Source organism: Arachis hypogaea, chromosome 1, assembly GCF_003086295.3.
Source record: "Arachis hypogaea cultivar Tifrunner chromosome 1, arahy.Tifrunner.gnm2.J5K5, whole genome shotgun sequence".
NCBI lineage: Eukaryota > Viridiplantae > Streptophyta > Magnoliopsida > Fabales > Fabaceae > Arachis > Arachis hypogaea.
Genome location: NC_092036.1, coordinates 24,935,464 through 24,960,870, shown reverse-complemented (window position 1 = coordinate 24,960,870; position 25,407 = coordinate 24,935,464).

The following is a 25,407-nucleotide window of genomic DNA, read 5'->3' as shown; positions in this document are numbered from 1 at the left end:
CATCTTCATACGCTTATCTGAAATTCCTACCAATGAATTACATAAGTATCTCTATCTTTATCTTTATGTTTTATTCGCATATCACCATACCCATTTGAGTTTGCCTGACTAAGATTTACAAGGTGACCATAGCTTGCTTCATACCAACAATCTCTGTGGGATCGACCCTTACTCGCGTAAGGTTTATTACTTGGACGACCCAGTACACTTGCTGGTTAGTTGTGCGAAGTTGTGTTTATGCCATGGTATTGAACACCAAGTTTTTGGATTCATCACCGGGGATTATTTGTGTTGTGAAAAGTATTGATCACAATTTTGCATACCAGTTGCGCACCCTCCTCAACATCAATGTCAAGCTTCTTCGAAGAGTTTTCCATGATGCTACATTCCCATGGACTCTCAACGTCTCCTAAATCTTCAACCACTTCTTTCTTTTCTTCAATAACCATAGGCTCCTCCAATTGCTCTAATACAACATAGCCTCCCTCATTTTCCACCGGATTTTCCAATCTCTCTTTCATGCTATGATCTTCAATGGATTCTTCACATGTGGCCACGGAAGCACCTTGAGTGTTCAAAAATTTGTAGGCTAAGGTAGACACTACCTTGGTCAAGTTAGTCACAAACTCTACGGTGTTCCTTTGCATATCCGCTTGTCCTTGAAGTAGCAATGTGAGAGAGTCATCTATTAGGGCTTGGGGTGGATAAGAGGGTTCATTATTTTGGAGAGAGGGTTTATAGTAGGAAGGTAGTTCTTCTCGGTAAGGGTATGGAGATGGTGTGCATTGAGGTGGTTCTTGAGAGTAATTGTGTTGGAATGGTGGTGGTTCCATGTATGGTTCATATGGCTCATAAGGTGGTGGATATGGTGGATAAGGATTGGGGTCATATGGAAGGTTTTGGTGATATGGGGCTTGTGAGCAAGGTGGTTCAGAATCATGTTGAGGAGGTGGTTCATAGGCATGTGGTAGTGGTTGTTGACAATCACAATAAGGGTTACCACATCCATTAGATTGATATGCATTAGGATAAGAGTTATACCCATAAGGAGTTGGAGGTTGTTGCCAAGAAGGTTGATCAATCCCTTGAGGCTCTTCCCATCTTTGATTGTGCCCAAATTCTTGATGCATATTACCATTGTAGTTCCCATTTCTTACAACATAATTTGAGCCAAACTCACAGCCAAAGTGAGGATGAGAATTCATAATAGCAAAGAAAACAAAAATTAACAAAGATAAGCAACGAAGTCCTAAACCTAACAAAAACTAACAAACAAGCAAAAGACAAACATATTCACAATATTCACAATAACCAATAATGTAACACCATTGCAAGTCCCCGACAACGGCGCCATTTTGATGAATGGATTTTTGACGGTTTAGAATTTCATTAATGAAATCTCGTTGTAAAGTATAGTCTCTAAACCAACAATAATTCTTTCATACAAAAATTTGTTTGTCACAAGTACAAACCCCTAAAATCTATAAACCGAAGTATTTAAACCTCGGGTCGTCTCTCAAAGGACTTGCAGGGTAGTGTTCTTGTTATTGGTTATGGCCTTGTTTATTTTCAGGTTTTGGATGAGAAATATGAATAGTAAATGGTAAGAAAACTTTATTAACAAAATGGTCTTGGCAAAGTTTGGTTGTCAAGGGTCTTCATCATTATCACTAGCCACAAGTATGGTAGTTGCAAGGATTAATCCCACTTAGTCATCCTTAAATCAATTAACAAAGGAAAGTCAAGTGAGTTACATCAATCCTAGTCCATAAATCCTAGCTTTCCACTAATTGGATTAATGAAGGCTAGAGTTAATGGCTATCAACTATCAATCAATTGGACACTAGTGACTCAAGAAATCCTAAGTCACCTTCTCAAGCCAAGAACATAGAATTCTACTCTAACATCCTCTCAAGCATTTCATCAAACACTTGGAGGGTAATGAAAGAAAGCATTTTTATTTGTAAGAATAAAAGGAATCAACAACTAACAATTACAAAGAATTAACAAAACAACAATCAACAACATCACAATCACATGAATTATCTCAAATTGCATTATTAAAAGAAAACAAAAGAACAAAAATATCTCAATTACAAAACCTAGAAACAAAATAAGAGAAATTACAACAAGAGGATAGGGATAGAAAGAAGAACCAAAGTGTAGCAATCATCAAGTGAAGGTAGAAGTAGAAGGAGACTTGAATTAAACCTAGAACTATGAGATCCTAATCTAACCCTAATTCCTAATCCTAATTCTAGAGAGAAGTGAGAGCTTTTCTCTCTAAAAACTACTTCTAACTAAACTATGACTAATGATGACAAATATGTTGATTCCTCTTCAATCCTTGGCTTAAATAGCATCAGAAATGAGTTGGATTGGGCCCACAAGGCTTCTAAAATCGCTGGCCACGTATTGCATTAAGTGGGTCATGTGCCACCATCGGCGCGTCCGCGTACCGTGCGCGTGCGCGCCCCTATGCACGATGCAACTATGGAAAATCTTATATCATTTCGAAGCCCCGGAAGTTAGCTTTCCAATCCAACTGGAACTGCATCATTTGGACCTCTGTAGCTCAAGTTATGGTCAATTAAGTGTGAAGAGGTCAGGCTTGACAGCTTTTTGGTTCCATCATTTCTTCATGAGTTCTCCAACTTTACATGCTTTTTCTTCATTCCCTTGATCCAATCTTTGCCTCCTAAATCTGAAATCACTTAACAAACATATCAAGGCATCTAATAGAATCAAGGTGAATTAAATTTAGCTATTTTAGGTCCTAAAAAGCATGTTTTCACTCTTAAGCACAATTAAAGGAGAATATACAAAACCATGCTATTTCATTGCATAAATGTGGGTAAAAGGTTATAAAATCCCCTAAAATCACTACAAGATAAACCCTACAAATGAGGTTTATCACTCGCACACAAGCAAAATCACGCGTATGCATCCCTCACGCGTGTGCGTCGCCTGCGATTTTACCAGCCCACGCGTACGCGTCCCTGACGTGTACGCATGACCCTAGAAATCGGCATAAATGGGTATTTGGACAGCAAGTTGTGATGGTTTGGTGCTGGAAATGTGCTAGAAGAACAACATCCATCAGGCGTACGCGTCCCTGACGCGTCCGCGTCATTTTCGCTTCATGGCCATCCACACGTTCGCGTGCCTTACGCTTACGTGTCGCTTCTCGTTTCCCATTCTTCTTCTTTCTTCTCTCATTTCTTACCATTTCCTCTCTCCTTTCTTTTTCTTTCTTCTTTTTCTCTTACCTTCTTCTCCTCCTTATTCTCTTTCATTTCTTTTCTTTATTGCATTTGCATACTTTCATTCATTGCTTTGTAATTTTGTGCATGTTTTTATTTTCTCTTCCAAATGTGCTACTTTTTCATTGGTGTTAAAAATTTTCTTACTCAACTGTTGCATACTTTCCCACAGTGTTTTCGGTACTTCTTAACTTGTTTGCTATTTAGTTGACATGCCATGTGCTTCTATTGTTTTCTCACTTACATGTTGTCACGACCATGTAGTTGAGAACCTTGTTATTTGGCACTAGCCCACATATGTTTCATTTCTTTTCATATCTTTGCTTGTGGGTTCTTTAATTTCTCTTCCCTTTTCTCTTCTTTCAGGATGACCACCAAGAGGAAAAAGAAAAAGTTTTTAACTGGAGCAGTAAACAAGTCTACCGCACAATCTTTGGAGAAAAAGCATCAGTTGGAGCTACCCATCCACCTGCACGTCTTTGCATGCACCGAGGATGGTGCAATCTTTAAGTGTGGGGAGGTCGATACCTACTTCCGTGGGTTAGTTATTTCCTTTCTCAACACCAATGTTTAATTTGTGAGTTTATTGTTGCATTTACATGTTTGATTGCATTATAGTTAGACTTTGTGCATATTCTACCACTGCTTGGTTGAAATAATAATTTCCTTTTCAAGAAACTTCTTTTATAGCATTTCACTAATTTGAATTAAAATTTTTGTTAAACTTGTTTGGAGAAATTTTATTTTGGAACATGGTTTAAAGCTCGAACACACCAAACCAGTGAGATTTTGAGCCTATTTGATTGGTTGCATCTTATCAACCAATATTTTATTTTGGTGTGTGTTGTTCTCTCTAAAATTGTGATCTATATTTTGCTTGATTCTATATTTCCATGGTTGAATGTATGCATATACTTATATGATTGAGGCCTTGTTTCAGTATAGCTCACATACCCATATGGCCTTACCCTTTTATTATCCTTTGTAAACCAATTTGAGCCTATTTTACCCCATTTATTCTTTATTTTAGCACATCATCAACTGTAAGCAAAAAATAATAATGTCTCTAATTTGAATCCTTGGTTAGCTTAGACTAGTGAGAGTACGCATGAATTAAGTATGGGGAAAGTTGGTTTGGAAACGTTTAGTTTGGGAATTGAGTATGTCAGACTTTTTGTGAAAATGTGAAAAATGTTGAGGACATGTTTATGCATTCAATACCTTAATCATATGCATTGTGAAAAAAAATAAAAGAAAAGAAAAAAACAAGAAAAATAAAAGAAAAATAAAAGAAAAAGAGCAAATAATAAAATGGGACAAAATGTCCCAAAGTAATTGATGACAGCAATGCATATGAGTTGTACTCAAAATTAGGATGCATGAATATGTGAAAAACGTAGTTAATGGGTAGTTAGATTTTATATTATGATTACATGGATTGTCCTAAGTTCGGTGAAAAGTTTAGGTTAATTAAGGATTCAGATTTTAGTCCACTTGACCAAATACAATCCTACCTTGACCTTGACCCCATTACAACCCTTAAAAGACCTCTTAATTTGTGTATCTGTTGGTAGACGAAATTGTGATCACATCAATGTAGTATTCTTTGTTGTTGTATGGAATCATTATTATGGCACCTATGTGAGGACACAACTCCGTTCAACTAACCAGCAAGTGTACTGGGTCGTCCAAGTAATACCTTACGTGAGTAAGGGTCGATCCCATAGAGATTGTTGGTATGAAGCAAGCTATGGTCACCTTGTAAATCTCAGTTAGGCAGATTAAATGGTTATGGGTTTCGAAAATTAATAATAAATAGAAAATAAAAAGGGATAGAAATACTTATGTAAATCAATAGTGGGAATTTCAGATAGGCGTGTGGAGAAGCTAGAATCCTTTCGAATCTCTACTTTCTTATTGCTTTCATCCAATCCTTCTTACTCCTTTCCATGGCAAGCTGTATGTAGGCATCACCATCATCAATGGCTACTTTTCATCCTCTCGGGAAAATGGTCCTATGCGCTGTCACTGCACGGCTAATCGTCTGGAGGCATCACCCTTGTTGATGGCTACATCCCATCCTCTCAGTGAAAATGGTCTAAATGCTCTGTCACAGCACGGCTAATCAGCTGTTGGTTCTCGATCATGTTGGAATAGGATCCATTGATCCTTTTGCGTTTGTCATCACGCCCAGCAATCACGAGTTTGAAGCTCGTCACAGTCATTTAATACCGGAATCCTACTTGGAATACCACAGACAAGGTTAGACTTTCCGGATTCCCAGGATCCTACTCGGAATACCACAGACAAGGTTAGACTTTCCGGATCCCCATGAATGCCGCCATCTATCTAGCTTATACCACGAAGATTCTGTTGGGGAATCTAAGAGATATGCGCCCGGCCTAAAGTAGAACGGAAGTGGTTGTCAGTCACGCGCGTTCATAGGTGAGAATGATGATGAGTGTCACGGATCATCACATTCATCAAGTTGAAGTGCAACGTATATCTTGGAATAAGAATAAAAGAGAATTGAATAGAAAGTAATAGTGATTGTATTGAAACTTGAGGTACAGCAGAGCTCCACACCCTTAATCTATGGTGTGCAGAAACTCCACCGTTGAAAATACATAAGTGAAAGGTTCAGGCATGGCTGAAAGGCCAGCCCCCTGAATGATCAAAAGACCAAATGGCCAAAAGATGACTAATACACTAGTAAAAAGTCTTATTTATACTAAACTAGCTACTAGGGTTTACATGAGTAAGTAATTGATGCATAAATCCACTTCCGGGGCCCACTTGGTATATGTTTGGGCTGAGCTTGATCTATCCACGAGCTGAGGCTTCTCTTGGAGTTGAACGCCAAGTTATAACGTGTTTTGGGCGTTCAACTCCGGGTTGTGACGTGTTTCTGGCGTTTAACTCCAGACAGCAGCATGTACTTGGCATTGAGCGCCACTTTACGTCGTCAATTCCCGAATAAAGTATGGACTATTATATATTTCTGAAAAGCTCTGGATGTATACTTTCTAACGCCGTTGAGAGCGCGCCATTTGGAGTTCTGTAGCTCCAGAAAATTCATTTTGAGTGCAGGAAGGTCAGATTCCAACAGCATCAGCAGTCCTTTGTCAGCCTCCTATCAGAGTTTTGCTCAAGTCCCTCAATTTCAGCCAGAAATTACTTGAAATCACAGAAAAACACACAAACTCATAGTAAAGTCTAGAAATGTGAATTTAACATAAAAACTAATGAAAACATCCCTAAAAGTAGCTTGAACTTAGTAAAAACTACCTAAAAACAATGCCAAAAAGCGTATAAATTATCCGCTCATCACAACACCAAACTTAAATTGTTGCTTGTCCCCAAGCAACTGAAAATCAAATAGGATAAAAAGAAGAGAATATACTATAAATTCCAGAATATCAATGAATATTAATTATAATTAGATGAGCGGGACTTGTAGCTTTTTGCTTCTGAACAGTTTTGGCATCTCACTTTTTCCTTTGAAGTTTAGAATGATTGGCTTCTCTAGGAACTTAGAATTTTGGATAGCGTTATTGACTTTCCTAGTTAAGTATGTTGATTCTTGAACACAGCTACTTATGAGTCTTGGCCGTGGCCCTAAGCACTTTGTTTTCCAGTATTACCACCGGATACATAAATGCCACAGACACATGACTGGGTGAACCTTTTCAGATTGTGACTCAGCTTTGCTAGAGTCCCCAGTTAGAGGTGTCCAGAGCTCTTGAGCACACTCTTTTTGCTTTGGATCACGACTTTAACCACTCAGTCTCAAGCTTTTCACTTGGACCTTCATGACACAAGCACATGGTTAGGGACAACTTGATTTAGCCGCTTAGGCCTGGATTTGATTTCCTTGGGCCCTCCTATCCATTGATGCTCAAAGCCTTGGATCCTTTTTACCCTTGCCTTTTGGTTTTAAGGGCTATTGGCTTTTTCTGCTTGCTTTTTCTTTTTCTTTCTATTTTTTTCGCCATTTTTTTTGCAAGCTTTTCTTTTTTTTTCACTACTTTTTCTTGCTTCAAGAATCAATTTTATGATTTTTCAGATTATCAATAACATTTCTCTTTGTTCATCATTCTTTCAAGAGCCAACAATTTTAACATTCATAAACAACAAGATCAAAAATATGCACAGTTCAAGCATTCATTCAGAAAACAAAAAGTATTGTCACCACATCAATATAATTAGACTAAATTCAAGGATAAATTCGAAATTCATGTACTTCTTGTTCTTTTGAATTAAAATATTTTTCATTTAAGAGAGGTGAAGGATTCATGGAGTTATTCATAGCTTTAAGACATAGTTACTACTACTAATGATTATGAAGTAGAGACACAAAACATAAATAGACATGAAGGATAAAAATCGAAAAAGCAGAGAAATAAGAACAAGGAATGAGTCCACCTTAGTGAGGGTGGCGCCCTCTTGAAGAACCAATGGTGCTTTTTGAGCTCCTTTATGTCTCTTCCTTGCTTCTGTTGCATGATCCCTAGTGATTTTGGTGTTCCTACCCTTAGTTGCTTCCAATAATTATGTGGAGGAACCTGTATCCCCTGAGGTATCTCAGGGATTTCTTGAAGAGTGAATTTTTCATGCTCTCTTGATGTGCAGTCAAATGCTCTTCTACTGAGCTATGGACCTTTGAGATGAATCTCTCTATCTCCCATGACTCAGAGGTGGAAGCTTTTATTTTCTCTTAGTTTTCTTTTCAGAGTCCTTTCAGGTTCAGGATCAATTTCAACAAGAGTGCCTTTTTCCTTGTTCCTGCTCATATGAAAGAGAAGAAAACAAGAAAAGAAAGAGGAATCCTCTATGTCACAGTATAGAGATTCCTTTATGTTAGTAGAAAAAGAAGGGGATAGAAGAAAGAAAAGTGAAGAATCCAATCACAAGGGATAGATTGGGTTCGGATTTTTAGATGAAGAGAGGTGAAGAGAAGTGTTAGTAAATAAATAATTAAATAGAATAAGAAAAGAGATAGAGAATTTCGAAAATAATTTTGAAAAAGTGGTTGGTGATTTTCGAAAATTAAAGATAAGATATGATTAAAATTAAAATTTAAAACAATTAAAAAGAATTTTTGAAAAAGAGATGAGATATTTTTGAAATTAGGGAGGGAGAAGTAGTTAGTTGGTTTTGAAAAAGATAAGAAACAAACAAAAAGTTAATTAGTTAGTTGAAAAAGATATTAAAATCAAATTTGAAAAGATAAGAAGATAAGAAGTTAGATAAGATATTTTAAAATCAAATTTTTGAAAAAGATATAATTTTAAAAAAGATAAGATAAAAAGATAAGATTTTTAAGAAAAAGATATTTTGAAAAAGATTTAATTTTTAAAATTTAAAATTAATTACTTAACTAACAAGAAACTAAAAGATAAGATTCTAGAATTTAAAGATTGAACCTTTCTTAAAACGAAAGTAACAAACTTCAAATTTTTGAATCAATCATATTAATTGTTAGCTAATTTTCGAAAATTTGATATAAAGATAAGAAAAAGATTTTGAAAATAATTTGAAAAATATTTTTGGAATTTTTGAAAATAATGAAAAAAAATGAAAAAGATATGATTTTTGAAAAAGATTTTTAAAATTGAAAATTTGACTTGACTTGTAAGAAACAACTAATTTTAAAAATTTTTGACCAAGTCAACCCAAAATTTCAAAATTTTGGAGAAAAATAAGGAAAAGATAATTTTTTTTATTTTTGAATTTTTAATTATGAGAGAGAAAAACACAAAAATGACCCAAAACATGAAAATTTTGGATCAAACACATGATGCATGCAAGAACACTTTGAATGTCAAGATGAACACCAAGAATACTTTGAAGATCATGATGAACATCAAAAACATAATTTTGAAAAATTTTTGTTGCAAAGAAAACATGCAAGACACCAAACTTAGAAATCTTTAATGCATGGACTCTAACAAACGAAAAATGCACATGAAAAACAACAAACAACACAAAACAAGAAAACATCAAGATCAAACAAGAAGACTTACCAAGAACAACTTGAAGATCATGAAGAACACTATGAATGCATGGAGTTTTCGAAAAATGCAAGAAAAATTTTAAAAGCATGCAATTGACACCAAACTTAAAAATTGACTCAAGACTCAAACAAGAAACACAAAATATTTTTTGTTTTTATGATTTTATGATTTTTTTGGATTTTTATTAATTAATTTTTTTTCGAAAACAAAGTTGGAAAAAACGATAAAGAAAAGAAGAATTTTGAAAAATATTTTTGAAAAGAAAATTACCTAATCTGAGCAACAAGATGAACCGTCAGTTGTCCATACTCGAACAATCCCTGGCAACGGCGCCAAAAACTTGGTGGACGAAATTGTGATCACATCAATGTAGTATTCTTTGTTGTTGTCTGGAATCATTATTATGGCACCTATGTGTGGACACAACTCCGTTCAACTAACCAGCAAGTGTACTGGGTCGTCCAAGTAATACCTTACGTGAGTAAGGGTTGATCCCACAGAGATTGTTGGTATGAAGCAAGCTATGGTCACCTTGTAAATCTCAGTTAGGCAGATTAAATGGTTATGGGTTTCGAAAATTAATAATAAATAGAAAATAAAAAGGGATAGAAATACTTATGTAAATCAATAGTGGGAATTTCAGATAGGCGTGTGGAGATGCTAGAATCCTTTCGAATCTCTACTTTCTTATTGCTTTCATCCAATCCTTCTTACTCCTTTCCATGGCAAGCTGTATGTAGGGAATCACCATCATCAATGGCTACTTTTCATCCTCTCGGGAAAATGGTCCAATGCGCTGTTACTGCACGGCTAATCGTCTGGAGGCATCACCCTTGTTGATGGCTACATCCCATCCTCTCAGTGAAAATGGTCCAAATGCTCTGTCACAGCACGGCTAATCAGCTGTTGGTTCTCGATCATGTTGGAATAGGATCCATTGATCCTTTTGCGTTTGTCATCACGCCCAACAATCGCGAGTTTGAAACTCGTCACAGTCATTCAATACCGGAATCCTACTCGGAATACCACAGACAAGGTTAGACTTTCCGGATTCCCAGGATCCTACTCGGAATACCACAGACAAGGTTAGACTTTCCGGATCCCCATGAATGCCGCCATCTATCTAGCTTATACCACGAAGATTCTGTTGGGGAATCTAAGAGATATGCGCCCGGCCTAAAGTAGAACGGAAGTGGTTGTCAGTCACGCGCGTTCATAGGTGAGAATGATGATGAGTGTCACGGATCATCACGTTCATCAAGTTGAAGTGCAACGTATATCTTGGAATAAGAATAAAAGAGAATTGAATAGAAAGTAATAGTGATTGTATTGAAACTTGAGGTACAGCAGAGCTCCACACCCTTAATCTATGGTGTGCAGAAACTCCACCGTTGAAAATACATAAGTGAAAGGTTCAGGCATGGTTGAGAGGCCAGCCCCCTGAATGATCAAAAGACCGAATGGCCAAAAGATGACTAATACACTAGTAAAAAGTCTTATTTATACTAAACTAGCTACTAGGATTTACATGAGTAAGTAATTGATGCATAAATCGACTTCCGGGGCCTACTTGGTGTATGTTTGGGCTGAGCTTGATCTATCCACAAGCTGAGGCTTCTCTTGGAGTTGAACGCCAAGTTATAACGTGTTTTGGGCGTTCAACTCCGGGTTGTGACGTGTTTCTGGCGTTTAACTCCAGACAGCAGCATGTACTTGGCGTTGAGCGCCACTTTACGTCGTCAATTCCCGAATAAAGTATGGACTATTATATATTGCTGGAAAGGTCTGGATATCTACTTTTCAACGCCGTTAAGATCGCGCCATTTGAAGTTCTGTAGCTCCAGAAAATCCATTTTGAGTGCAGAGAGGTCAGATTCCAACAGCATCAGCAGTCCTTTGTCAGCCTCCTATCAGAGTTTTTGCTCAAGTCCCTCAATTTCAGCCAGAAATTACCTGAAATCACAGAAAAATACACAAACTCATAGTAAAGTCCAGAAATGTGAATTTAACATAAAAACTAATGAAAACATCCCTAAAAGTAGCTTGAACTTACTAAAAACTACCTAAAAACAATGCCAAAAAGCGTATAAATTATCCGCTCATCATCTGTGCATTAAGTTTCTGTTGATTAGTCGAAGAGGAGCAAGACTTAGAAAGAAAGATTAGTAGAGAATTGAGAGAATCGAACCTTAAACACTTGAGCGATTAGAGTGTGTACACTTCCAGTGAGGGTTCGATGCTCGATTCTTTGTTCCCGGCTTTCATGAGCTATTCTCTTCTGTAAGTTTATTTGTACTTCATTTTTATGATTTGAATTAGTGAAATCCAGTTTATCTTTGTTCTTGAAAGGTTTATTTACTTTTCACCAAGTTGGTAGAAACATTTTGCATTTAGCTACATTCATACAGATAGGTTGCATTTCATACATCCTACCACCTTGCCTTCACTCTTTTAGTTCTCTTGAGCTTAGCATGAGGACATGCTAATGTTTAAGTGTGGGAAGGTTGATAAAACCCATTTTTCGGGTTTATCCAATGATTAATCTAGTGGATTTTATCCATTATTCTCACACTTATTCATACAATTCGCATGTTTTACGTTTTCCTTCCTATTTTGTGCTATGATTGAAAACATGCTTCTTTGGCTTATATTTGCTAATATTAATCTTCTCTTATTATCATTCGATGCCATGATATATGCGTTAAGTGATTTCAGGAATTACAGGGCAGGAATGGCTTGGAGGATGGAAAGGAAGCATGCAAAAGTTGAAGGAATACAAGAAATTGAAGGAACTGCAAAGCTGTCAGCCCTAAACTCTTTGCACTCAAACGGTCATAAGTTGAGCTATAGAGGTCCAAATGAGATGGTTCCAGTTCCAGTTAGGCAACGCGCACGCATCATATCACGCGCACGCGTCGCATTGACGGAAAACCAGCGTATTAAGATTCGCAACCAGCGATTTCTGGGCTATCTTTGACCTAGTTTTTGGCCCAAAAAACACAGATTAGAGGCTACAGAGTGGAGGAATAAAGAGATCACTTTATATTCACATAATTTTAGGTTTTAGATGTAGTTTTATACAGAGAGGCTCTCTCCTCTCTCTAGGATTGAGGATTCCTAGTTTCATGCTGTTGGATTGGATATTTACAGAGTCACTACCTCCGCTGAAGACTTCATCATTCAAGTTTGCTCCTTACTTGTCACTTATTCTTCCATATTCTTAATCCTTGTTCAGAGTTACAATTGGATTACATTTATGAATTTAATTTTATTATTTATTTAATTGCTTCCAATTTTATTCCAATTATCATTTCTCTTTTCTATTCCTTTTTCATAACAAGGAAGATGGTATTAATGTTGATATTCTAGCTCCCAACTTGACTTGGGAGTTGATTAAGAGGAGACCTTTGAGTTGGAATACTCAAGAATTAATTAGTAATTGGAAGTTGTTGGCTAGCACTCTAGTTACAAACGCTAATCCTTCCCGAGGAAGAGGATTAAGACTTGTAAATAGAAGTTGGCTCCCTACTTAACTTTCCTTTATTAGATAAGGGATAACTTAGTAGAAACAACAATCAATTATTAACTGATTGAAGAACTGAAGATTGTTGGTTGAGAAGTTATAATAAATTCTCATTGCAAGTATAGTTTCTAAACCAAGCAATCAACCTTTCTTACAAACGTTTGGTTGTCACAAGTAACAAACCCAATATAATTTATAAACCGAAATATTCAAACCTCGGGTCGTCTTCTCAAGGAATTTCAGGGAAGTATGCTTTATTATTGGTTATGGAAAACAGTGTTTGGATTTGAAAAAGTTTTGAATGAGAGAAATGGTTTGCAGAAATTAAGAAATTAATAATTAATAAAACTTTTGGCAAGGTATGAAAACTGGAAGTCCTATCCTAGTTATCCTTATTAATAGTGATGAGAATTATATTGTTGCTCCCACTAAGTCAACCTCTAACTATGAAGGTCAGTTAAGTGGACAAATTAATTTAATACCTAAAGTCCTAGTCAACTCCTTGAGGAAAGACTAGAGTTATAGGAATCTAAATTAATCAGCAAGAATAATAATTATCAATCACGATGAGTTTGATAACTCAAGAGTCACCAATTAATCAACCAAAGCCAATAGTAAATAATCTGAATTAAAAATAAGGAAAAGCAATCATGAGTCTGAAATACCTCAAAATATATTTAAATAAAGATGTCAATTCTAACATGGACAAGTTCATAAATCAAATTGGAAAGACAAATAAAAAGGACATTGAACCTGTGATGAATAGATAATCCCAATAAGATAAATCCTAATCCTAATCCTAAGAGAGAGGAGAGAACATCTCTCTCTAAAAACTACATCTAAATCTTAAAACTATGTATGAATCCAGTATTCAGTCTCTAATCTCCCTCTATCATGAATGAATGAATTCCTCCATTTATGATCCTTCAATCTGTGTTCTCTGGGCCAAAAGGGACCCGGAAATCGCTGAGGATGACTTCTGCAAATTCTGCAGATCGCGCATGTCACGCATCCATATGGGTCACACGGTCGCGTCATCTGGAGTGTTGCTTTTCCACGCGGTCGCATCAGTCATGCGCCCGCGTCAGTTGTGTTTCACAGGTCACGTGTTCGCCTCATCCATGCGCTCGCGTCAATTCTCTTTTGAGCGAACCACGCGTTCGCGTCGTCCATGCGGACGCGTCACTGCCAGATTCTTCCAAGGACTCCAATTTGTGCTTTTCTTCCATTTTTGTATGTTTCCTTTCCATTCTTTAAGTCATTCCTGCCCTATAAAACCTAAAAGTACTCAACACACAAATCACGGCATCGAATGGTAATAAATGATAATTAAATTTGGTAATTTTAAAGCATAGGAAACATGTTTTCTCATATATCAAATTCCAAGGAAGGAATTGTAAAAAATCATGCAAATTCATATGAATAAGTAGGTGAAGAGTTGATAAATCATTCAATTTAAGTACAAGATTTATCATGAAATAGTGGTTCATCAACCTCCCCACACTTAAACAATAGCATGTCCTTATGCTAAATCCAAGATAAAGAGTAAGGTAAAGTGGTGAAATCTCATGCAATGCAATCTATCCTAGATGCAACTACCTAAATGAATCATGCAATTCTAATTTGTCATTCACTTGTATATAAAACTTACATGTAGTTAAATTAATTCACATTCTCAAGGAAGCATATATGCATAGCCAACCTTAGATAATGTTAAAGCACTTTTACAATTGAGATGGGTAAAAATATTTTTCAAACTTGCAAGACAATTAACAATTGAGGCAGAGATATATGGTGATGAACTATTGAACCCTCACTGGATTTTGTGTTTATTCTCTAGTCACTCAGTGTTTATTGGGTTAATCACTCTATTCTTCTTTTTATCCTTACTTTTTATAACTTTGTTCTTCATCTAACCAATCAACAATTATAGAATACAGACATACAAAAATCATGAGGTCTTTTCCAAGGTTGTAATGGGGCCAAGGTAGAGGTAAGGGTGTATGTATAAGGTTAAGTAAGCCAATAAGTGAATCTTTAATTAGTCTAAGATCTCACCTAACATACATACTTTTTATATAAATCAAAGTTTCTTAACCTACTTGCCCAAATTTTCCCACTTTGTATTGCAAACTCATGCATTAAATTTAACTTTGTCCCATGTGCATTGATTCTTCTTATTTTGTGTTTGGAGAATTTTTGTATCCCCTTATTGAAAATAATATATATATATATATATATATATATATATATATATATATATATATATATATATATATGCACATGGTAATTTTATTATTTTGATTTCACATGAGCATGCTTCCTAAATTTTCAAATAATTTATTCAATTTAAATTCCTACTTTTTCTATCATCCCATGTTCCCAAAAAAAATTTTCCACACTTAAGTTTTATACAATATCTATCTCAAGCTAACCAAGGATTCAACTTGGGATTTTTATTTTGTTTTTCTGCTTAAGGCTAGTAATGTGTTATAAAATAGAAGGGGATTAGAAAGCTCAAGGGGGCTAACAAGGATGGCATAAAGGTAGGCTTTATTTGGGATAAGTGAGTTAATAATCAAATATGGCCTCAATCCTATCTTGGTATATATCTATATTCTATATTGGACATATAGAATAAAGCAAAGTAAAGAACATCAGAATAAAAAAGAAGGGCAAAACACACAGGAATGAAATTTATGGTTTGAATGCAACCATAAAATTAAGCTAAAAACTCACAGGCTGTGTGTTCTCAAGCTCATAAATCATATATCAGTTATGTATGTCATTCAAGTAGAAATTAAGAGTTTCCATTATTCTCAATGTAAAATTTATTTGGGTGGCTTTAAAGTTTTAGTGTTCCTCCTTGATGAAATGTTGTTAACTAACTAACATGTAATGCTATATATACAAAGGGTGTGGATTGTTTTGATTCTGTTAAAGTCTCTAACTTACTTCCTTTTTATTTTCAATTTAAACCAAACTTATCATATGCTAAAAGGGTAAACTACACTAATTAATCCACTTAATATATAACTAGTAAATGAAGGTGCAAATTAAGCTAAAATATCCAAGATATATACAGCCCAAAGTGCAGAATACAAAAGTACGACAAAAACAAAAGAGAGAAAAATGTGCAAATAAAATACAGAAAATGGACAAAATAAGATAAGAGTCTGTAGTGGTTCACCAAAAGAAATAGAAGCCAGAGATGGCGACCTCCCCACACTTAATTAATAGCATCGTCCTCGATGCTCACTCAAACTGGGTGTGAAAAAGTGTCATCTCCGGAAGGATGGGCTGCCGGTGTCGCGATGGTAGGCTGAGGGTCTGCAGTCTCTGTGAGGGTAGGAGGAGCGGTCTGCTGAAGTGGGGGCTTTGTCCGTAGAGGAACCTCCAGATCTGTAGCCTGTAGCTAGTGGTGCTCCACATGATGTGGGACAGTGTGCTCTGGACCTCCCTGCTCAACCTGGGTAGGTGCCTCCTCCTCATGATCGTTTACCTCCTCCTCAGATGTGTCGGAGGGCGTGTCGGGCTCGGAGGGGATATCGCCACCAGAGTGGATCATCAGCTTGAGGTGCTCATAGCTTTGCTTGTGGCGATGCTCAGACCTCTCAAAACGTCGCCGGTTGCGACGTTCAGACCTCTCAAATTACTGCTGGTGATGGCGCTCCATCTGATCTAGGCGGTCAAAGAGTCGGTGCACTAGACGGTAGATGGGCTCAAGAGCAGGTGGGGGTGCAGTGGGTGGTACTGGGCCAGTGGAAGCAGAAGGAGCAGCTGAAGTAGTGGCTGCCTCAGTAGTTTTAGTGAGAAATGGAGGGCGGTAGCCGAAAGCCAGAAACTTTCGACTGTGAGGAATGATCTTCTGGCAGTCCGCGGCGGGTGGCCTTTCATCAGCAACCTCCCAAGGTACCTCAGCTCGGCGACCCAACTGAGTAATTAGGTAAGGAAAGGAGAGGGTGCCTCTAACATGGACCCTAGCCATGTAATGCCGGATGAAGCGGGGTAGATATAGGTCCTTACCCATCATCACACACCAGATGAGGGTAATCATAGCAGCTGGCACCTCCGTCTTATGAGTACTCGGCATCACATAGTTACTCAGAATCTATTGCCATAGCCGAGCCTTATCATTTAGATATATAAGCCTGATTCCCTTAGGCACCACTGTGCTTGTTCCCATGACCCAAGGAACAGTAGGATCAAGAGTGATATCCCTCTTCACTGCATCCCAATCAAACCTCATGAATCTCATATCCTCCTCAGCTTTCTGGTAACCATCTGGCTGATTTGATTTAGGTGGAAGCTGGAAGATGTCTTCAATTGCTTCCTCAGTAACCAGAACCTGTTTGTCTCTGAGCTGTATGACATCCAGGGATGATAGAAAGTAGTTACAGTAGAATTCTCTGACCCAAGATGAGTTGACCTCAGTTAAGTTTCTCTCCAGGAAGAACCAGCCTCTCTGTTTGATCTGATCTGAAGTGTACTGCTTGAGTTCTTCTGGAATTTTTAGAGTCCTTTCCAGGGGTAGGTTCCTGGCTGTGGCAAAAGTCGGGAACTTCAGCTCACAGTATTTGTTTGCAAATTTAACCGGGTCAGCTGCAGGTACCAACTGATCAGCCTTTTTCTGCGGAGTAAAGTTCTTCTCCCGCCAGGAATCATCGTGTAAGATGCCAAGGATGGAACCAGAGGATTCGCCTCTTTTCCATTTACCAATAGTTACTTTGCCCTTTCCCCTGCCTTGAGAGTCAGACATCCTGAAAAATAGAATTTTCAAGATATAATTGAGGAATAAAAGTAGGAAAATAAGTAGACAAATAACAAGATAAGCACGAAGTGGCAAAGGAGCAGTAGAAAAATGAAATGAGTTAGGTAAATGTAAATTTTGGATTGTTTTGGAGTTGAAAAGCTGAGATGAGAAATGACATTCTGATGATTTGATTTTTGACGGTTTAGAATTTCACAAATGAATTCTCATTGCAAGTATAGTTTCTAAACCAACAATAATCCTTTCATACAAAAGATTTTTTGTCACAAGTAACAAACCCCTAAAATTAATAACCGAATTATTCAAACCTCGGGTCGTTCTCCCTATGAATTACAATAAAGTGTCTTGTTATTGGTTAGAAATGTGTTTTAGGGTTTTGGATAAGAAGCATGAAAGTAAATGGCAATGAAAATAAACTAACAACTATAAGAGGCTCTTGGCAAGGTGTGAAAATTAGAAGTCCTATCCTAGTTATCCTTCTCAATTGTGATGAGAATTGTTCATTGCTACCACTTAGTTAACCCTTACTAAATAAAGAAAAGTCAAGTGGATGAATTGACTTGAGCCACAAGTCCTAGCCAACTCCTAAGGAAAGACTAGCTTTAGTGCACTCCAAACCAATTAGCAATCTCTCCAATTACCAATCAACAAAGGAATTAGATAACTCAAGTGTCACTAATTACTCTACCTAGGCCAAGAGGAACAAAATCTACACTATATCTAGAAGAGGCATTTCAACAAACACATACAAGGTAATAAAAGTAAACAACATAAATTGCAAGAATTAAAGGAATCTACAACTACAAACAAGAAATCAACAATAGAAAAGCAAAGAAGACACATTTAGTATGAATTACCTCTTATTGAATTGGAAGAATGTAGAAGGAGCAATACTAGATCTACAACAAAATATAAGAATAACATAAAGGAAATTACAACAAAAGAGTAGAAGAAGATGAATGTAACAACAAAGAATTGAAAGGTAGAAGTAGAAGAAAGCAAAGATTAAAACCTAGATCTAAGAACTAATCCTAATCCTAATCCTAGAGAGAAGTGAGAGCTTCTCTCTCTAGAAACTAACTCTAACTACTAAACTATGCTAATGGTAACTAACATGTCCATCCCTCTTCAATCCTTGGCTTAAATAGGATCAGAAATGAGTTGGATTGGGCCCACAAGGCTTGTAAATTCGCTAGCCACGAGTTTGCATGAAGTGAACCACGTGCACCAACGGCGCGTACGCGTACAGTGCGCGTACGCGTCCTTATACATATAGCAACTATGGCAAATCTTATATCGTTTCGAAGCCCCGGATGTTATCTTTCCAACCCAACTAGAACCGCATCATTTGGACCTCTGTAGCTCAAGTTATGGTCGTTTAAGTGCAAAGAGGTCGGCTTGACAGCTTTCCGGTTCTTTCATTTCTTCATGAGTTCTCCAACTTTTCATGCTTTCTTTCTTCATTCCCTTGATCCAATCTTTGCCTCCTAAACATTAAATCACTTAACAAACATATCAAGGCATCTAATGGAATCAAGGAGAATTAGATTTAGCTATTTTAAGTCCTAAAAAGCATGTTTTCACTCTTAAGCACAATTAAAGGAGAATATACAAAACCATGCTATTTCATTGAATAAATGTGGGTAAAATGTGATAAAATCCCCAAAAATCAATACAAGATAAACCCTACAAATGGGGTTTATCAACCTCCCCACACTTAAACCAAGCATGTCCTCATGCTTAAACCAAGAGAAAGCGAAGGGCATCAACATTTATTCAATGGAAACTAACTAAATGCAATCTACCTACATGCAACTATCTAAATGAATGCAATTGCTTGGTCAAAATAAATCAATTTCCAAGAATGCATATATAAGCACAAGGGCAAAAGGTATTAACAACCATGCCAAACCACAATTGGATTGAGCTATTAAATATTTTTACAAACTTGCATGAGAAGAGATGATCATAGGTGGAAACATGTAATTGAGCATCAAACCCTCACCGGATGTGTTTGCGCTCTATTCGCTCAAGTGTTTAGGTTTGATTCTCTCAATTCTCCTATATTTCATGCTTTCTAAGATCTGTTCTTCTTCTAACAATCAACATATATTTCATGCATGCATACAAGTATCATGAGGTCTTTTCTTTGGTTGTAATGGGGCTAGGGTCAAGGTAGAATGCATATATGGTTAAGTGAGGTTAAAATTTGAATCTTTGATAAGCTTAAACTTCCCACCTAACCTATGACAACCTATACAATTAAGTTCTAACCTAACTACCCATTCCTCACTTTTCCACATAGTCATGCATTTTCTTTTTTTCATTTCACAACACTTATGCATTGATCTTATTGAGCTTCGCTTTGGGGCATTTTGTCCCCTTTTTATTATTTTTCTTCTTTTTCTTTCTTTCTTTATTTTTTATCTTTTCTATATTATTTTTCTTTTCTTTTTCTTTTGTTTTTCTCATTTTTTTTCTTTCTATATACAAGAACCTCAATGCATAAGGTTTTACATTTGATCAATACATGAGTATGTACCCAATTCCCAATATTTTCAATAACAGTACAAAACTACCTTTTTATTCCCCCAATGTCCCAAGATTCCCACACTTGAATAGTACTCACACACACTAGCCTAAGCCAATCAAAGATCCAAATTAAGGACATTTATTGTTTTTCGCTTTAAGCTTGTAATGTGCTAAAATTAAGAACAAGTGGGTTAATCGTAGGCTCAAAGTTGGCTAACAAAGGAAGATAAAAGGTAGGCTATATGGGCGAGTGAGCTAATGAAATGATGGCCTCAATCATATAAATGCATGTATACATAAAATAATAGACATAAAGAATCAAACAAATCAAAGATTACAATCATAGGAAGAGAATAATGCACACAAGAAGGAAAAAATAAGTGGTTATAAGATGTAACCACACCATTAGGCTCAAATCTCACTTTCTTGTGTTCTTAGCTCAAAAAAATGATCCACAATACATATATATATATGTGATTCAAGCAAGTTTAATAAAAAGTTTTCACTCAAATCAATTGAAGTGCCCTATAGATAGAAATCTTGAAAAATTTCATTATTTTGACTAAGCTTATTGTGTATACATATGCAAAACTAAGAAAATGCAAGTAAAAATCCTAAAATCCTAGAATGAAATGCAAAAGTGTTGGGATTAGAAATTTGTCACCTAAAATTGCCGACCGGTCGGACGACCTCCCCACACTTAAAAGTTTGCACCGTCCTCAGTGCACTCAAAGATGAGCAAGGGGGTACGGCGAATCTCCCAATTGCTGCATGTTCTTTCTTCTGCTTCCATGTGTGCTTGTGGTGCATTGTTCATGAAAAACAAAAATATAACACCATAAGATGAGAAGATATAAAAGCAAGGAAACATACATTGTTGGAATGAGGTAAATCACTAGAATTGAGTGAGTGAATTAGTGTGACATTAGTGACAAATAAGTGTGTGAATTCTAAATTGCGCGGTTTAGAACACACATTAGCATAAAAGTTATGTCACAAAAGAAGCATGCACTTCACTTATCCTAGTGTGCTTGAGGTGCTTTAAGTAAACTTGTAAGGTAAAACAAGCATTAGAGAAGCATGAAAACATTCACGTCAAACATATGGATGGATATAATCATGAAATACAATGCATTAAGGTAAATGCTCAACATCATCCATCAAGAGATTGCCTAATCAAAGAATACGGTTCAAATCACATGGTGGCCAAATCATGCAATTCAAAAGAGTCACAAGCTCGAAGGTAATTTTCATCATTTGGTGTTTTTCAAAAGGTAAACATGAAAAACTAAAAACCAAGTAGTAAAGTATAACCTCAATCATAGAATCCAAAAAAGATTATCTAAAAACATTCATGCTAAAATAGCATTTAGGCAATAAGGGGCAGCAACTTATAATAAACAAAGTCAATAATCCAACACTTATAATAAAAAAAATGAAATGAAAACTAAACTAAAACTAACTAATCGACTAACCAACTAACTAATTAACTAACTAAAATAAATGGTTATCCATGGTGTTTGGAAGTGTTGGATGAGGGTAGAAGAAGGGAAGAAGAGATGAGAAGGAAAGAAATGGAAAGAGGAGAAGAAAAGAAATGTGGTGAAGGAAGGAAATCCGCGCGTACGCACGCATGGCGCGCGAGCGCGGATGGTGGTGTAATGGACGCGATGCGTACACGTACAGAGTGCGTCCACGTCGATGGCTTATTCCGAGAATGGCGCGTACGCGTCATGTGCGCGAGTGCGCAAATAGGTTTGTGCCAAAGGCACAATGTTGGCGCGGCGCAGGCACAACTCTCTGGAAAAATGCATGGAGGGTGGAACTTCTCAATCCACGCGTACGCACGCATGGCGCGCTCACGTGGATAGTCCAAAACGCTTGATGCACGCGTACGCACGCAGTGCGCGTACGCGTGGATGGTGCTCTGTTTTTCAAAAATTTTTTTGCTATGTTTTTTTTTGCACCAATCCAAGCATTCTAAACCTCCAAACAGCTACCAAAATACCATAAAACCTTATTTAACATACTAAACTACCAGTGAAACTCAACTAACTAAACAAAACATGAAATTAAACTAATTCTAACAATTTGTACAAAAAAAGAAAATGAAAGGATTTTACCATGGTGGGGTGTCTCCCACCTAGCACTTTTGTTTATTGTCCTTAAGTTGGACTTATGGGGAGCTCCTCATCAAGGTGGCTTGTGCTTGTATTCATCTTGGAACTCCCACCAATGCTTGGTTCTCCATTGTGCCCCAAGATTCTTCATGGATTGAGCCAAGTCTTGATGGAGTTCTTCACAAGCTTGGGGCTCCCAAAGTTGATCCTCTTCTTGTAATCCGGGATCCCACACTTTGTTTTCACACCCGTCTTGAGGTTGATCATCATTATTAGTCCAACCGGGTGGTAAATAAGGTGAATTCTCTATATAGTGGCCAACAATCCTCCTAGACCCATCTATTTGAGCACTACTCCAACATTTATATCTCATGTTTGATGCATCAACCATAATGAGCCTTGATTTGCAACGCCCACCACAAAACCTTTTTCGCTTACGCTTCATCCCACAAACTTCCCTAAGTTGGCCATCCGTTTCAAGCAAACCATATTCAAGTGGGATAATAAAGCTAATAGAAATGAATTTCACCCATTCAAATGAAGGTGTAGATGGCAACCTAGGCAAAGATCCTTCCAAAGATCTTGACAAAGCATAACCAACCCTCGTTCTTCTATTTCTAGGGACTTCCACCTCTTCACAAGATCTCTTAATCTCAATCCTTTGTTCAACAATTTTATCTAAACCTTTTCTTTTACTCAAATCATAATAGGGAGGGTGAGAAAAATTTACCTCCTCAACGCTTTCAAATCCAACCGGAGAAGGTGCTTCATGCTCAAAGGATTCTTCACCACTAAGACTTGATGCTTGATCTTCATCACCAAGGGAACTCAATTCTTTCTCTATTCCATCCAAGTCTTCGTATGGAATATGCCTTGGAAGGTGTGCACTTTCCTCCCTAGCATCAATTTCAATCATCTTGGAGGGGTTTTCTTCAACTCTATGTTCCCATGGAGGCTCCGCATCTCCTAAGTCTTCTACCACTTCTTCCTTGTCTTCAACAATGAAAGCTTCCTCCAATTGTTCCAATACAAAACAACTTCCTTCATTCCCACCGGAGTTTCTAATCTCTCCTTCATGCTATGTTCTTCATTTGATTCTCCACATGTAACCATAAGAGTTCCTTGAGTGTTCAAGCATTGGGAGGCTAATTGATTTGTTACCGCATCCAAGGTGGCCATGAAATTTTGCACATCCCTTTCCATCTCTTTTTTCCCTTGAACAAGAACACCAAGGATGTCATCTATTGGAGGTTGGGTTGGGTGGAAGGGTTCATCAAATTGGGGGGAGGGTTCATAGTAGGAAGGTGGTTCTTCTTGGTAGAGTTGTGGTGGTTCTATGTTTTCCACTCTTTCCACTTGTTGCATAACACACTCCATGGTTGCTTGAAATTGATCCAATGCTTCTTTGAGATGATCCCTTGACTCTTGTTCCTCTTGAATAATATGATTAGGATCATGTGGCTCTTGGATCAATGGATATGAGTATTCTTCTATGGGAGGTTGTGGTAGAAAGTAGTATTCATATTGTGGTTGAAAATTTTCATATCTTGGAGGTGGTTCATCTTGGTAATAATATGGAGGGGGTGGCTCTTGAAAATGTTGATGTTGGAATGGTGGTAGCTCTATATTTGGTTCATATGGCTCATATGGTTGTTGGTAGGATGGGTATGGATTAGGGTCATATGAAGGTGGTTGGTAAGAAGGGGCTTGTGAGTATGGTTGAGAGTTATGTTGAGGATATGGTTCATAGGCATATGGTGGTGGTTCTTGAAAGTCACAAGATGATTCACCATAACCATTGGATTGATATGCATCATAGAATGACTCTTCTTCATAGTGCATTGGTAGAGGTTGTTGCCATGAGGATTGATCATAAGCATATGGCTCCTCCCAACTTTGGTTATCCCATTCATGATACACATCTTCATTATAGTCCTCATTTCCTACAACATGTTGATAACCAAACTCATAGCCAAGGTGAGAATGCATGATAGCAAGAGGAAAATGAAAACAAAAATCAAATAAGAAGCAAGAAAATTAAATCCTAAAACTAGTAAGAGCTAACAAAAGCAAACATATTCACACTATTCACATATATACAATAACCAATAACATAACACCATTGCAAATCCCCGGCAACGGCGCCATTTTGATGATTTGATTTTTGACGGTTTAGAATTTCACAAATGAATTCTCGTTGCAAGTATAGTTTCTAAACCAACAATAATCCTTTCATACAAAAGATTGTTTGTCACAAGTAACAAACCCCTAAAATTAATAACCGAAGTATTCAAACCTCGGGTCGTTCTCCCTAGGAATTACAATAAAGTGTCTTGTTATTGGTTAGAAATGTGTTTTGGGGTTTTGGATAAGAAGCATGAAAGTAAATGGCAATGAAAATAAACTAACAACTATAAGAGGCTCTTGGCAAGGTATGAAAATTAGAAGTCCTATCCTAGTTATCCTTCTCAATTGTGATGAGAATTGTTCATTGCTACCACTTAGTTAACCCTTACTAAATAAAGAAAAGTTAAGTGGATGAATTGACTTGAGCCACAAGTCCTAGCCAACTCCCAAGGAAAGACTAGCTTTAGTGCACTCCAAACCAATTAGCAATCTCTCCAATTACCAATCAACAAAGGAATTAGATAACTCAAGTGTCACTAGTTACTCTACCTAGGCCAAGAGGAACAAAATCTACACTATATCTAGAAGAGGCATTTCAACAAACACATACAAGGCAATAAACGTAAACAACATAAATTGCAAGAATTAAAGGAATCTACAACTACAAAAACAAGAGATCAACAATAGAAAAGCAAAGAAGACACATTTAGTATGAATTACCTCTTATTGAATTGGAAGAATGTAGAAGGAACAATACTAGATCTACAACAAAATATAAGAACAACATAAAGGAAATTACAACAAAAGAGTAGAAGAAGATGAATGTAACAACAAAGAATGAAAGGTAGAAGTAGAAGAAAGCAAAGATTAAAACCTAGATCTAAGAACTAATCCTAATCCTAATCCTAGAGAGAAGTGAGAGCTTCTCTCTCTAGAAACTAACTCTAACTACTAAACTATGCTAATGGTAACTAACATGTCCATCCCTCTTCAATCCTTGGCTTAAATAGGATCAGAAATGAGTTGGATTGGGCCCACAAGGCTTGTAAATTCG